This window comes from Delphinapterus leucas, chromosome 8 (assembly GCF_059928025.1).
Source record: "Delphinapterus leucas isolate spDelLeu-1000000601 "Yukka" chromosome 8, BTC_Dleu_Yukka2, whole genome shotgun sequence".
Classification (NCBI taxonomy): Eukaryota; Metazoa; Chordata; class Mammalia; order Artiodactyla; family Monodontidae; genus Delphinapterus; species Delphinapterus leucas.
The window spans coordinates 67,370,142-67,377,659 of NC_143136.1; positions in this window are offsets into that span (position 1 = coordinate 67,370,142).

The following is a 7,518-nucleotide window of genomic DNA, read 5'->3' on the forward strand; positions in this document are numbered from 1 at the left end:
AAAGGTTGTAATACTTAAAATAATACATTTTCAAATTCACTTGGTGGGACAAGGAAATTGCAATACATGGCAAAATGCTGAAAGGGAACCCAGGAGTGGTGGAGCAGTGCTGGCTGTCACAGTGTGCTTTCCATGTACCTTGCCCTCATTGTATGATCCATGACCTCCTGATACATACAGCAAGTGAGGTGCCAGTGTCAATATCTATATTAATGATTAGTACAGCTGAATTTCTTTTCTACTTTTTTTTAGGCAAGAAATAAATATATTTGATGTTTTCATCTTGCACTATAATGGATTATTAGTCTTTGAAGAACATTCTGTAAAATTGCCAATGGGTGTTTCTCATCTTTAAAAAATTTTTTATTCTAGTTGTCTTCTCCTAACATATTTCCTATGACATCAGTTCCTTTTTGTAATTTGTGCCAATCAAAATGTTCTTTAAGAGTAACAATAACAAATAAATATAGAGATTACTGACACTTTCTAAACAGTCTGTGCATTTACTAGGATTCTTTTTGGGGTTTCTCATATCAGCTGAAATTAATAATAGAGATTAATTGAAGAAAAAACTCCTTTCTCCGATTAAAAAGCAATTTTCCAAAGCCTCTGTTCATTATTCAGAAAGAAAAAGCTTACATCAGCAAAAAATATTCAGAAAGCTATGAAATATGCATATTCTTATTATGATTGAGCAAACACAGGGAATATAATCAATACTTTATAATAACTTTGTATGGTATATAATCTATAAAAATATAGAGTCACTATGTTGTACACATGAAACTAGTGTAATATTGTAAATCAAGTATACTTCAAAAAAAGACTGAGCAAACAAATTTTGATCTTGAGCAATAAAGTTATTTTTTCACATTTTGTCTGCTTTCTGTACGAGTATCACATACTTATACAATAGAAATATGCTGTGTGTTTATCAACCCCCCAAAAAATCTAAATATAGAACAGTATTTCTGTGGCTTTAGCATTATTACAGGTTAGAGAAGCAAATGTTACTTATGACAAGTTGGAATTTTTAAAAAAGTAAAATGACATTATCTAACTTACCAAAGATTGGAAACCAGAGGGCAAATAGGGATTAGTATTTCAGAGACAAAACATTAGAAATAGAAAAGAGTACATTAATAGCTGGGATAAAGTCATTCAATTAATTGACTATTTTCAATTCAAAGCCGACTATAACATCAATTGCTAGTAATTCAATTCATATTTGAATCAAGTCGAAAACTCGGTTTAGAAGAATATTCCTGAATGTTTTAAGAATTTACCAGGAATCCTTTATCCATTAGTATTGCCTATTACTTTTATTCAAAATGGTGGTGGTGGGGAGGGAATGCCTGGGAAAATAAGCCAGTTTTGAAGTAGCATTGTAAAAAAAAAACTTTAAAAGTAAATGGCCGCAAAAAAAAAATTCTATTCAGCTCATCAAATTTGCCTTGGTCTAATCCATATTTACCAACTTACTTCCTCCTAGCTATTTCCATCATTTTCTATCATTAAACTAAGACAGTAGTTCTCAGTCTTGAAACTAGCAGAAATAACCTCCTGAGGGAAGTAATAACTACCTACCTCTTTGACCGCACCTTCTCTGTCTACTTTGAGGCTTCTTCCTCCTTCTGTCCCCTAAATGTTCCTGCCTGAGGTTTGTTCAAGTTTTTAGTTTTTGCTTTTCAGACCCTTGCCTCTGATAATCTCATTTACCCCATGATTTCAATTATTGCGTCCTGGCAGAAGAATCCCAAAAAGGTGACTCCAGCAGAAATTTTTCAAGCTATAGTCTCATATCCCAACTTCCTGCTGGTCATCTACATTTGGATATGCTACAAGCAGTACAAACTTAATGTCTACAAAACTAAAAGCATGGTCTTCCTACGTCATCAGTTTAACTCCTCTGTTTCTGTTAGTGCTTCATTCCCCTACCCATGTTGCCTTGAGACTCGGAGCTCTTTAAATTATTTGCCTTCTCCCTTACTGTTCCATCCTTACTATCATTACTTGCACTATTTTCAATAACATCTTATCTAGTCTCCTTACTTCTGAGGAGCATGTCAACTTGAACCACCATTCTAATTGATGATTGTGTTTGTGTGTTTAATTGTGTTTCATATCTTCTTTAAGAACATGTGTTTGCTTCCTATTTACTTATAAAAGAAAGTTCAAATTCCTCAGTCTGCCATTCAAGTATTTAATGATCTGTTCTACCTTTCTAGATTCATTGTCCACCATCATATAACTTAACAGCTTATACACTTAAGTTGAACTTTATTGCTTAATATTTTCCCAATATAACATGCAATATCTTGCCCTTTCACCTTGGCTGATGTTGTGCTGCTGCACAACCTTCAAAACCTAGTTCAAATTAAATATTTTCCAAGATGCTTTACCTGATAACTCTAGCTAGCTGGGATCTCTGTTGATTTGTTCCTACAGGCACCATGATGCAATGGAAAGGGTATGGGCTTTGGAATTCTCTACATCTAGGTTCCAAAGTCATTCTGTTAGCTTTGTGACAACAGGAAAGTCATCTAACTAAGTCTTGGTTTTAACATATATATAAACTGAGAATAATACAACTTAGGAAGAGGTTCAAAAGAAATCCTGTGTGGTATGATTGATGTCACCAGAAGGAGTCCAGTTGAGTAGCTGGCTACCAGTAAGCCTAAGAAGGTAAAATTTTTCTTCATTAAGATATATCAAACACTTGGGATTTCCCTGGTGGCTCCGTGGTTAAGAATCTGCCTGCCAATGCAGGGGAACGGGTTCGAGCCCTGGTCCGGGAAGATCCCACATGCTGCGGAGCAACTAATTCCGTGCACCACAACTACTGAGCCTGCGCTCTAGAGCCCCCGAGCCACCACTACTGAAGCCCGTGCGCCTAGAGCCCGTGCTCTGCAACAAGGGAAGCCCGCGCACCGCAACGAAGAGTAGCCCCCACTCGCGGCAACAAAGACCCAACACAGCCAAAAAGAAATACATAAATTAATTAATTAATATATGTATAAAAGATATATCAAATACCAACTAAGAACTAGGCACTTTAAAATAAAGGGTGATGATGAAGACAAACACAGTCTCTGCCTTCACAGAGCTAACAGTCTGAATTCACCTCAGCCCAGAGTCTAGTCCTCTACTTTTCAGACTCAGAAATGATCTGGAATTGATTAGATTAATGCATATGATACTTGCTTAACACTGATATGTGAAACCAGAAAAAACAATTTCTTATTTATACTGAATATGTAACTGTCAAACAAACTGACCCCTCAATGTGGTCTAACCAGTTAGCTATGGAATCAGAATGAGAAGGGGAAAAGATTCAAATATTTCATGGACTTGGGTTCCGATGGCCAGATGGGCCAATCTCTAAAACAGGAAGATGGACTTTCTTTCTTAATACATGTGTATTAAGAGATGACACCTGGCATATCAAGTCCAAGAGAGGCTACAAAACAATACACCTCTCCTACCTTCCTCATTTCCTAAAGAGTTTGCAGAAAAGGTTCCCAAATATTCCTATGGATCTTAAAGGTAGGGATGAAAATGCTCGCCATAGATCTCTGCAAAAAGTATTATCTTATGGTGAAGCTGGGGGTTATGCTGAGAGAAGTGGATAGAACTCTGGACTAAATTCTGAGCAGAACTTATGAATGTGAGGACAAGGCAAAGAGAAATCACTGGATAAAAAAGGTTGAAGTCAACTGAGTATCTGCCATTAGGCAAAATAGCACCTCAGGGTCAAAGATTAGATTTCAATCTCAAGCCAAAAAAATGTCATTATTGTACTCCTATAAAATTATGTGTTTGGTAATATATTATCTCAATTTGTTGAAGGCTGATACAAGGCCTGGTTTGGCTTTCTATTAGAACACCATACCCAATAGATAATATGCTCTGCATCAATACTTAAGAAAGGAATGAATGAGCCATCTTACCCTTAAGCAAAGGGCTTACATATAATCTAGGCATTATCTGCACACTGGGTAAACCCGCTCATGAGGGAGATCTTTGGTGATTGGAAGAGGACATTGAAGTAGGCTTTAGATGGCATGAGACTTAAGTAGTACTAGGTTGGCACCAGAAGGGAGGTTGAAATCTTAATCTCTAGCTTCCCTGTATCCCTCTGATATTTGAGTGTCCGTTAAAAGACAGATCCCCAGGACATATTGGCTGGGCATGATAAAATGGAAAATATAGAGTCAAAACAGCCTTAACAAAAAAAATTTTTCTGAGGTTTGTCTACACCCATTCTGCAGGCCTTTTAGCCCCTCACCAAACTGTGGAGTGCATAGTAATCATAATAAACTGTTAATTATTAGTATTATTATTTATCTATCTACCCATCACCAGGTTCATTCCAAAAACTATTGATATTTGAGGTGGCTAGCACACACACAGCAAGATAACAATAAATATAACAGCAATAACCAAAATACACAGAAGGAAGTCAAAGTCAATGCTGAACATAAGGAAAGGAAAATAAGCTACAACCATGGGTAGTGCTCATACAGAGAATGCAGGCTTTGGGATCTGTATACCTGCTATAAATGGACTATAATAGTGATACTGAGCTTTCTTAGACAAGCATTTGAACGTCACAGGTATTTTCTGATTTGCTTGGAAAATCCAAGTTCTCTAGAACATGAGCAAAAAGAATCTTTAGGGAAAGAAGAGTATATTAGCCTTTCTTCAGGGTATACTGTCAGATTTCATTAGGTCTAAACCCACAGTGCACTGCTAGTTTAAAAACCACTACGTGAGATTTCAATTCCTGTAAAATGCTCCTTAAGTGAATTTTCATTTCTACTTTATCTTGCCACTATCTCAATCTTTTTGCCCTTTCTTCCTTCTTTCCCTCCTTCCCTTCTCCCTCCCTCCTTCCCTCCCTCCTTCCCTCACTCCTTCCTTCCTTCCTTCCTTCCCCCCTTTAAAAATCTAATCTTGGTATTCGCTTAAGACATTCATTCAGAGGCTAGTCTTTCACTTTGCTGGCATTGCTATTTAAATAAGAGATACCTAATTTGTTTATATTTTTAAAAAAATTAATGACAAGGGAACTATACTGAGCCACTGAAAGTAATAAAAATTGAAATATAAAATACTTTATACGTTCATAGAAAAAGTTGGCAGAATCTCTGTGAGCCATCTGGAGCTCAGGAGTTTGAGAGCGTGCATATTTTTGATCTAATGAAGGCAGGCACGCACAGGTGTGCTGGTAGGCACTCACTAAACGTCATGCTTCCAGGACTGGAGAAAAAAGTATGCTCCCTGGAGTATTGTTGTGGTTTTCTTTTCCACTTAAAAAAATGATATTGTGGGACTTCCCTTGTGGTGCAGTGGTTAAGACTCCACGCTCCCAATGCAGGGGGCCCGGGTTCGATTCCTGGTCAGGGAACTAGATCCCACATGCATGCAGCAACTAAGTTTGCATGCCACAACTAAGGAGCCCATGTACTGCAACTAAGGAGCTGGCTTGCTGCAACTAAGACCCAGCTCAACCAAATAAATAATAAAACAAATAAAAATTTAAAAAAATGATATTGTATGGAATGTAGCACATAAAAGTGTCAGACTGGTAGTTTTGCAGCCCCAAATTTCTTTCTGCAAAGCAAGAGCAACACAGGCAGGAATATTACAAATTTGCTGAAACATTTTTAGTAATGGGACTTAACTGGGGCATTATAGGAACTTATAAGCATGCCAAAAATTTTACATGAATCAGGTTGAGCATTTGAAGGCTCTGGTAAGAGATAAATGAATACATTAATAAGAAGTGAAGGTAGCTTTGCATATTAAGTCAATTATTGCTCCTAGAAGTTTCATTTTTAATTAGGCACAAAGATTATTCAAAATGGCCATTCATGGCAGAGGGCCACTTAACAGAAGATAATGGGATCTCCAGTAGACTGTGCTCCTGTAAAATAGGTTCCTGCACTGGCTGGCCATGGTGCTACCCTCCTATCTTAGAAGAACTTAAATTGTTACTATTATTCTCCTGTGCTTTATATTACTCGGGGGTAGACTTTTTCTTCTAAAAGCCACTGAAAAAAATGTATGGCTCCTAGATCAGAGAGAAGATGCTTAAGCTTTTCCCACAATTACTAATTGCTTTGCTAGCACAGCTAGCTGTAAGCAGTGGGGGGCGGGGGGGAGAGGGGCTACAAAAGTCCTATTTTAAAGGAATAAAATATAGAATAGGCTAAGATTTGATGATGAAACTTCATTTGTCAGTTCTAGAGGATAGCTGAAAGGCTGAGCAAGTTTTTATACTCTTGTGAGAGCTATGACAATAGAGCACTATTAAGGTAGAGAAAAGAATACTGGTTAACACCCCTTGATTTGGGATGGGTCACCAAAAGGATGAACTCTAGCAGTAATGGTGAATCAGAAGTAGTAAGTCTTTAGAGGACCTAGAGGTCAGTTTTGAATCATCAGCAGATGAGATAATTCCAGAGTGCTAGTGCTTCCTGGAAGCAGGCGGAAGCAATTACAATCTTTTCGAAAGGAAGCTAGCATCGTCCTAGGCCTCCAATTATTTCTAAAAGTTATTTTGCAAATCAATGTCAGGTAAACAAAAATAAATGAATAACCAGGAGTTTAAAGAGACAATAAGACATGAATCAAATATAACAAGAATAGCAGATAATAGACACATGGGGGTTCAAAGATTGGCATTATCAGACACATCTTCTAAATAACACTTATTACTTTCAAGGAGATAAGAAACAAGACTGCGAGTTTTAACAGGTATTTAGATACTAAAAATAGGATAATTTTACATGAATTTATGTATGAATGAATGGATCTATTAATATCTTGGACACAGCTAAAGAAAGATATGTCAGGAAAAAAATGTCTAGGATAAAGTATGAAAAAAAAATTTGGTAACACATGAGAAACCGTAAAAGACAAGGAAGGCACAGTGATAAGGTCTAAGATATATGTAATTAGAATCCCAGAAAGGGAGAAAAGAGAGAAAGGGGAAAGAGCACTATTTGAAGAGATAATGGCTAAAAACATTTCCAAATTGACAAAAAATGTTATGTAACAGATTCAAGAGCACTTACAGACTGCAAGAATAATAAGTAAAAAGAAATCCTCACCTAGGTACAACACAAAACAATTGCTGAAAATCAAAGTAAAAGGAAACCTTAGAGTAAGGGGAGGTAAATAGGACTCAAATTACTTTCAAAATAAATGACAATTAGACTGAGTTGATTTCTCAATATAAATAAGTAAGCCAGAGCAATGGAAGAATATATTCAAAGTGTTGAAAGAAAGTAGTGCCAACCAAGAATTCTATAGGTAGCAAAAGATCCTTTAAATATGAAGCTGAGCAGAAAAGAACACTTAACAAAATCCTATATGTCTTCATAATAAAAACACTCAAAACTAAGAATAGAAGTTAACTTTTTCAACGTGATAAAAGTCAAGTCTACGAAAACACACAGCTAACACCATACTTAATGCTGAAAGATTGAATTTTCCCCCCTATGATAAGAA